Below are 9614 nucleotides of genomic sequence, written 5' to 3' on the forward strand. Positions count from 1 at the left end.
TGCATGTATATGAGCAATTCCAGCGCTATGGATGTGACATTTAATGTAAAACTCAAAACATAAAACCGCATAGAAAGTATATGTTAACATTATATTGAAACTGTTCTTTATATTTCCCAAGAACAACTGACCACAGAGTTATGGGACCAAAAAAACATCAATCTGTAAACATGTTTTGTACTTTGAATGAGGAAAATAAACATGGATGTGACAAAAAGTGTGCGGGTTAGTTTAAAACATACTTTGTAGAAATTCTGTGAAACAAAACTGATTGGTTTTGTGTTATTTAATATTTCTTTTTTTCACGGCAAGGTTGACATTTGCACGGAATTGCTCATATGTAGTCTTCATCTTCATAAGTAAAATTATACAAATGTTTTGATATTGTGTAGAATGTCATGAAAATAAGCAGTGGATGTGTCACAAAATTTCTTACTAGAAACCAACATTTGTGAGATCATCTTTTGATGACAACAACATTTTAAAAGCAACATTTTGTTTACGGTAAACTTAAACGTGAAAGTTTATATGAGGCGGGGTTTGATGACCTCTAGCGGTTCACAAAGAAACTAGAGCGTTTACAGTGAGTTGGTGAGCATTATAGGACCTTCTTCTCTGCTCTGACAAATTAGAGTTCAACAAAGTTAGCCTTACATTATTTACGATTCTTATTAGTTTGAAACAATATATTCTGGGTAGGCCATATTAATTATTGTAATAATTACAGTACATAGTTTCTGTTAATCCATTTGCTAATTATTTTGTGACCTGCACCACAAAACCAATAGTGTGTTTTAAAATTGAGATTTATACATCATCTCAAAAATAAGCTTTGTGCTAGTTTAAATGGTCTGTTAGGATAAGATAATATTTAGAGAGTTAAAACTATTTGAAAATCTAGAATCTAAGGGTTAAAAAATATATCAAGTAAATCACTTTTAAGTTAGGAATTAAGTGCTTATCAATGCGCTTCAAAATGCACCACACATTTTCTATTGGAGACAAGTCAGGACTGCAGGCAGGCCAGTCAAGTACCTGTATCCTCTTCCTCCACAGCCCGCACTTTGTGATGTGTGTAGAATGTGAGTTTGCATTGTCTTGTTGAAATATGCATGGGCACACATTGTGCTTTAAAATCTCTATGTACTCTCCAGTGTTAATGCAGCCATCACAGAAGTGCAAGTTACCTTTGCCAAAAGCACTTGCACAACCTCATACCATGACACACCCAGCTTTTGGACATTGTAAAAACCTGTACGGTGCAATATGGGTAGCCCTCAAATAAACGAAGTTTGCAAAGATAATTTCCCTCAGTGGTATTTCATTGTCCAGAAAATGGGTATACTGTCTTTTACATAAAATGACGCACACAGGGTTAACATTAGTGAAGTAAATGAAAAACAGTGTATTAACCTCACATACATGAAATGGCTCGTGTCTAATGCAACCTTATCTGTTGCAAACTTGTTGTTGGTAACAGTCTGGGTTATCATTTTCTTCATTGGTCCAGAACACACATTGTCCATTTCTCTCCAAAAAAATACTGATTCATCTGACCACAGTACACATTTCCACTGTGTGATGGTCTCAGATGCCTCCGAGCCCAGAGAAGTTGACAGTGCGTTTGGACATTGTTAACATAGGGCCCCCCTTTGGCACAGTACAATTTTAACTGACATTTGTGGTGAATTGTGGTACTTGTTAAAGGTTTGCCAAAGTAGTCCTGAGCCCATGTTGTGATATTGCCTATAGAGGAATGACAATTCTTGATGCAGTGACGTCTAAGGGATTTGAAATCATGGCTGTTCACTTTACAAAAGATTATCTTAATTTAACATCTTAGATTTTAGCATAATCAATCTTATTTACATATACAATGTATTTTTGGCTAATACAGAAATGGATATTCATGATGTAAAAAGGGTTCCTCAAGTTGTTAAAATGATGGGGGGAACGGCTATTTTAAGAAAGGTGAAAGATTCTTTGTTGAACTAAAATGTTTCTTCTGTGAAAGCACAGCAAATTTCTCAGTAACACTTTATAATAACTACACACTATGAATCTTTTATTAAGCATTAGCAAGTGTGAATTCATTATCTGTTAAGCATTTTTATAAGCTGTTTATAATGGCAGATACAAATGCTCTATTCTTGACTTATAAGCACATACTGTATATACTGTAATGTACTGTATTTTTTCATTACTGACTGAAGTATTGCATCATTTGCAAACCAGCTATTTTAGAGCAGTTGCTGGTTTTTAAAGATCAAACTTTATAAATGCTTTATAAATCCCTTATAAAAACAATTAAAGGCTCAGTAATATTCCAAACAGGACAAAAGAACATAAACGACTTTATTTTTTTTCTATTTATTTGAAGATACATGAATGAAACTGTTTCAAATGAAAAATAAGTCTTTGCAACCTTATTTAAAATAATATGACTGTGCAGTCTAAACATCGCAAAATAAATTTAAAATGTTGAATCGTAATATATGTTAAATTATTATATTGTTGTTTTTTATCCGATTTTATTTTGACACTCCTGTTATTTTGAAAGTGTTGAACTTTGAAGTAATTTTATTGTTTCAGATAAGATTGCAAACATTTATTGTTCATTTAAATTATTAGGAATTTATAAAGCATAAATAGTCCTCACTTTAGGTCACAAAACTGGATGAAGCCGAGTGAATGAAGCATTTATTAAAATAGAGATGACCTATTGAATAACAAGAATTATAAATGTTAATTTCAATAGTTTAATAATCATTTATTAACTCATTCTGAATGCTCTTTAAACCCCTAATACTCTTAAATACAAATTATTTGTAAATAATACGATACTTAATTTAGTCACGAAAAAATTAATAACAAAGTAAGAAAGTACAATTATCAAGCACATTTTAATGTGCTCTTAAGTCAAAAATAGAGCATTTCTGCAGTTATAAACTGCAGAAATACTAACGTCTATTAATGTAGAGGTAATGCTGAACAGAGAATGAATTCACTATTTGCTAATGCTTAATAGGTAATGCTTAATATATATATAAACACTTAAATATATATATATATACTGTATGTATATATATATATATATATATATATATATATATATATATATATATATATATATATATATATATACATATATATATATATATATATATATATATATATATATATATATATATATATATATATATATATATATATATATATATAAACACTTAAATAGTCGTTAAATAATGAGAAAAGCAACTGTTATTTAACAGATTTAGAAAGACAGAAAATCTGTGTTCTTGTGTTGGGTTGCTGGGTACACTGCAGGAATAATGAAATCCCTGAATCTGTTGAGAATGCTTACAGTGTGTCTTTCTACTTCATCATCATCATCTATAGATGTCTTTCTGTGAGTCTGATTTATTAACTTAAGTGATGATCCAGTCACCGCTCACAACAACTCTTTCTCTGACCAGTCCCTGTGGAATACTAAATCAGTACGGCATGGTAATAAAACCCACAGGAGCACCAACAACACTCCCTTTAATGTTAAAGTCAGTGTTTTAACACAGTGATCATTTCATTAGGACATGAACTAACGAAGACCAGTCTAAAACTCAATTCCTGGTTTCCTCAGCTAAAAGGCCTTTCTTTGTGTTATGTCAGATGACATCATGTCCTTGAGGAACTGCTAAGTTTCACCTTCACTACTCATCATCACCTTGACTGAACAATGAAAAAAGAACTATAAAAAAGACATTTTACACGATCATAAACATGTATCATCTTCAGATATCTTAGTTGACGTTTTATGGCAGTTTTCATCACATTATGGCAGTTTTTAACCTTAATACTTAGCCAACCGACCTTTAACCGCAAACTGCTTCAGATGGAATTCCCTCTAATAATTGAATGACAGGATAAAATATATTAATATCAATAATCATAAAAGGATCATACACATTCTGAATTGAAAGCTTTTAATGAATGTCTATGCTCTCTGTATCAAAATATTAACCTTTTTTTTTACTGTTCAATCTCATCGAATTTATGTCTTAGATATAAAATTCTTAAATAAAATTGCAATTCATTCACGTTGTTCAATAATTCAATTAGTCAAATGTACATTTCTGACTTTTTCCTTATGCTAAATTTGGGAAATTATTCACTATGAATTCATACTGCAATGACATATCTTCGATACAAATATGCTCAATGAAATATCCATGCATTCACTTGTTTACAGTATGCACATAATTATTATGCAAGTCAATATTGTGATCATAAATTATTCCCCAAGCACGTTCTAGTATATCCCAGCCACATAAGTACTATCACTTACATACATTTGGACATTTTGCAGCAAAATATACTGTATATAACTTTAGGTCACACTCTATTTTAGGTACAATAAATTCTATTACTGAACAATTAACTAAGACTTTAAGTTTAATAAACTACTAATTTGATGCAAATAAATAGTTAGTAGAAGTTTGGGTTTAGGTATTGGTATGAATAGAATAACATACCTAATTTATACTAATAAACAGTCAACATCATAATAATAAGCAAATACAAATTTTAGTAACAAATACAAATACAAATTTAAACTGTGTGTGCGTGTGTTAACTTATTAGCTTTTGTAATGTTAGTTAATAATAATATTAACAAAGGTTAATAAAGGCTGTTGAGCATTGTTCAAATACATGTTAGGTAATGTGAACTAATGTTTAGAGTTGAAACTTTTTTTGCAAAGTGTAAAGTGAATTTGAATGAATAAACAAGGAATTTATATTTTATGTATTAAACATAAATAATTTCAACGTATATAAACCTATAAGCACATATAAACATAAACATATAACACACACGCACGCACGCACGCACGCACGCACGCACGCACACACACACACACACACACACACGTTTGTTTTTGTGAAAAGTGGGTACATTACATAGGTTTTCATTCATTTGTACCGTTCAAACCGTATATTGTATTGCCCTCACCCCACTCGACCCCTAAACCCAATCATCACAGGAGACTGTGTACAGCTTTACTCTCTGATTAAACTCATCCTGTGGGGTTTATAAGCTTTTTGAGAAATGAAGATGTCACCAATGTCCTCATATTTCACCTGCTTTTTGTAATACTTGTGTCATACCTATGTTATTATACAGATTTTTGTCCTGATATGTAACAAACACACGTACACACACACACACACATATATATATATATATATATATATATATATATATATATATATATATATATATATATATATATATATATATATATATATATATAAACTCACCGGTCACTTTATTAGGTACACCTTACTAGTGCTGTGTTGGACCCCCTTATTCCTTCAGAACTGCCTTACTTCCTTTGTGGCAAAGATTCAACAAGGTACTGGAAATATTCACCAGAGAATTTGGTCCATGTTGACATGATAGCTTCACGCAGTTGCTGCAAATTTGTCTGCTGCACATCCATGATGCAAATCTTCTGTTCCACCACATCCCAAAGGTGCTTTATTGGAGTTAGACCTGGTGACTGTGGAGGCCATTTGAATACAGTGAACTCATTGTCATATTCAAGAAAACAGTCTGAGAAAGCTTCATGACATGGTGTGTTATACTGCTAGAAGAAGCCATCAGAAGATGGGTACACTGGTCATAACGGGATGGAAATGGTCAGCATCAATACTCAGGTAGGCTGTGGCATTGACACGATGCTCAACTTGTACTAACGGGCCCAAAGTGTGTCAAGAAAATATCCCCCACACCATTACACCACCACCACCGGCCTGAACCATTGATACACGCAGGATGGATCTATAATTTTATGTTGTTGATGCCAAATTCTGACCGTACCATCCAAATGCCGCAGCAGAAATTGAGACTCATCAGACCAGGCAACAATTTTTGAATCTTCTATTGTTCAATTTTAGTGTGCCTGTGTGAATTGTAGTCTCAGTTTCCTGTTCTTAGCTGACATGAGTGGCACCCAGTGTGGTCTTTTGGTTTTAAGATTCAGTGTGTTGTGCATTCAGTGATGCTTTTCTGCACACCTTGGTTATAACGAGTGGTTATTTGAGTTACTGTTGCCTTTCTATCAGCTGCAGGGCTCGAAACTGCGACCATTTTGGTCGCAAATGCACCCAAAATTTAAGCTATGCGACCTCATAATATATATTGGGAGCATTCGTACATAATATAATAGTTGTAGTGCGACCTGTTTTTTTTTTTTTCTAAAAACGTGGTTGTGGAGAGGTAAGCGTGATCAAACACCCAATCAGGGGGGAGAGCATGCTAGGAGCCCGGCGGCTAATCAGCGGGTCAATCAGAAATGATAAATAACACCTGTCTTTCTAGTGATTGGGCCGGAGAGACTCCCTTCTTAAGGAGAACGGGAGGAGCAGTCGAGAGAGGAGAGAGCACACACACACACACATACACCGTTACCTGTGTGGTGGCATTAAACAAGAAATAATATATTTGCTTACCTGAATCGCCGACCCTGTCTTCTTCTTCCCTCAACAACTAACATTATTACAGTGGTGCCGAAACCCGGGAAGAAGAAGAAACTTCGCTGCCAGAATGTCTACTCCGTCTACTAATCCATGTGCGGAAGTCATCCAGGCGCTCGCGGTTCTCCATCAGGAACAACATCATGCGCTGGTGGAGTTGAAGAAAGATCTAGAACATCGTTTCCAAGTCCTCATGGAGGCCCAGCGGGAGGACCGCGAGGTAATCCGGAGTCTGCTGACCCAGGAGATCCAGCCCGCTTCAACATCTACCGCCCACCCTCCCATTATGCTACAGAAAATGGCGCTGGAGGATGACCCGGAAGTGTTCCTGGATCTTTTTGAAAAGATAGCTGAGGCGTGTGGCTGGCCGCGGGCTGAGTGGCCGGTACGAGTCATCCCGCTGCTCTCGGGCGAAGCCCAGATCGCCGCACAGCAGCTACCGGCCCAGAATCTCCTGGAATACGCTCATCTGAAGCGAGCTATTCTCCAGCGGGCCCTTTGCGTTCGCCCAGCAGCTCCGTGACGCCTGCCGCAGATGGCTGGTACAGGATGGCCGAACCACCGCCCAACTGATGGATGCCGTGGTGCTGGAGCAATTCATCACCCGCCTCCCCTCCCGAACATCGGAGTGGGTCCAGTGCAACCGGCCTGATGATCTGGAGACGGCTATCCGACTGGCGGAGGATCACCTGGTGGCGAGGTCCAGGGTTGGCGAAAGAACCTCTTCTCTCTCTCTCTCTCTCTTCCCCCTCTCTCTCTCTCTCCTCCTGTTCCCAGGCCCAGACGGCGGGGACCGCCCACACCAGCACCCAGGCGGCGGTGCACAGAGGCGGATCCGCTGAATGTCCCAAGGGGGGCGGGGCCCTATCTGGATGGAGGGGTGGAGCCACGACCCCTGGCGGTTCCCCAGACAATGACAGGTCTCTCTCCGGTTCAATCGGTTGATACTGCTGGCCCCGGGGGTATAGTGAGAATGTCTGGGCCGAGGTATTGGCACCGCGGGCACGAGAATAGCACACCAAAAGTTTGCTCCATGAAGGAGGTGAGTGCGCTGATTCGCGTTCCCGCCACGCCAATCGTCGCCCCCGGTCGCGACGGGTTATACCGGATACCTGTGAGTATAAAAGGGGGTACATATCAAGCTTTGGTGGATTCGGGGTGTAACCAAACCTCCATCCATCAAAGCCTGCTTCAAGACCCGGCATTGGATACGAGCCGCACTGTAAGGGTAAGGTGTGTGCACGGGGATGTTATTCACTACCCGCTAACGGCAATAGATATTCAATTCCGGGGGAAAAAACATAGTGTAGAGGTAGCGGTTAACCTGCACCTCAAACACCCGCTAATTCTGGGAACTAATTGGCCTGGATTTAATAGATTATTGGGAGTTTTATGTGCGGGTGTTTCTTGGAAGAAGAAATCGCTGGATAGGGGGCGAGTCGCTCAGCTGGGGGAATCCCAAGCAGTGACGTCACGCGCTGACTCAGGGGAAGGGCTGGGAATTTCCCGGTGTAAAGACTTTCCCCTGGAGCAGTCGCGTGATGATACACTAAAACATGCACTCAAAAGAGTGCAGGTTATTGATGGGAAAATCCTCCAGCCTGATAGACCCCTCTCCTATCCGTATTTTCCGGTGGTTAATGATAGGGTGTATCGAGTGACCCAAGACGCTCAGACAAAAGAAGATACAACCCAGCTATTAGTACCAAAGAGCCGCCGGGAAATGCTTTTTCAGGCGGCTCATTCTAATCCTATGGCCGGACATTTAGGTCAGGCGGCCACACTAAATCGCCTCATGACCCGATTCTTTTGGCCGGGCATTCACGGTGACGTCAGCAGATGGTGCGCGGCGTGCAGTGAATGTCAGCTGGTAAATCCGCCGGCCACCCCAAAAGCGCCGTTGCGCCCTTTACCAATTATGGAGATCCCCTTCGAGAGAATTGGTATGGATCTCATCGGGCCATTAGAGCGATCTGCACGCGGGCATCGGTTTGCATTAGTTCTGGTGGATTATGCAACCCGCTACCCGGAAGCAGTCGCGCTCCGTAACATCTCAGCAAAGAGCGTTGCGGAGGCGCTGTTTCGCCTCATCTCCCGTGTGGGAATCCCCAAGGAGATTCTCACTGATCAAGGCACCGCGTTCATGTCAGGTACGATGCGCGAGCTTTACGGATTATTGGGCATTAAATCTATTCGCACCAGCGTCTATCACCCACAAACAGACGGGCTGGTGGAAAGATTTAATCGCACGCTTAAATCAATGATCCGTAAATTCGTTCACGAGGACGCGAAAAATTGGGATAAGTGGTTGGAGCCCTTATTATTCGCTGTGCGGGAGGTTCCCCAAGCCTCCACGGGGTTTTCCCCCTTCGAGCTTCTCTACGGCAGACAGCCCAGAGGGGTTTTGGATGTTGTTAGAGAGGCTTGGGAGGACGAGCCTTCTAATAGTAAGAATGAAATTCAAAGAATGAAAACTCCACACACTGGGGCGGCTCTCTACAGAGAATTTGCTTAAGGCTCAGGATGACCAACGCCGGCGATATGATAAGGGCACTAAACTCCGTAAATTTTCACAGGGAGATAAAGTACTTGTACTGCTACCCACTTCCAGCTCTAAATTACTCGCCAAGTGGCAAGGGCCGTTTGTGGTCACACGACGAGTCAGTGATCTCGATTACGAGGTGGTTCGTTCGGACAGGGCTGACTCGCGTCAGATTTATCACATTAATCTGCTTAAGCAGTGGAGGGAGCCGGAGGACGTGGCGCTGGCTACGCTTGTTATTAACGAGGATGACCTGGGGCCGGAGAGCTCCGGCCGAGAACGGCCGAGCGCTCTGGTCACCGGGGGCGATCATCTCTCAGCGAGCCAGCTCCTCGACATCCGGCACCTCCAATGTGAATACTCTGACGTATTTTCGCCCCTGCCCGGTCGTACTAACCTGATTCAGCACCATATCGAGACCGAACCGGGCGTGGTCGTTAGGACCCGGCCGTATCGCCTACCTGAACACAAGAAAAAAGTGATTCAGGAAGAATTGAATAATATGTTGAAAATGGGAGTAGTAGAAGAATCCCACAGCG

The sequence above is a fragment of the Danio rerio genome, chromosome 21, assembly GCF_052040795.2.
Source record: "Danio rerio strain M-AB ecotype USA chromosome 21, GRCz13ab, whole genome shotgun sequence".
NCBI lineage: Eukaryota > Metazoa > Chordata > Actinopteri > Cypriniformes > Danionidae > Danio > Danio rerio.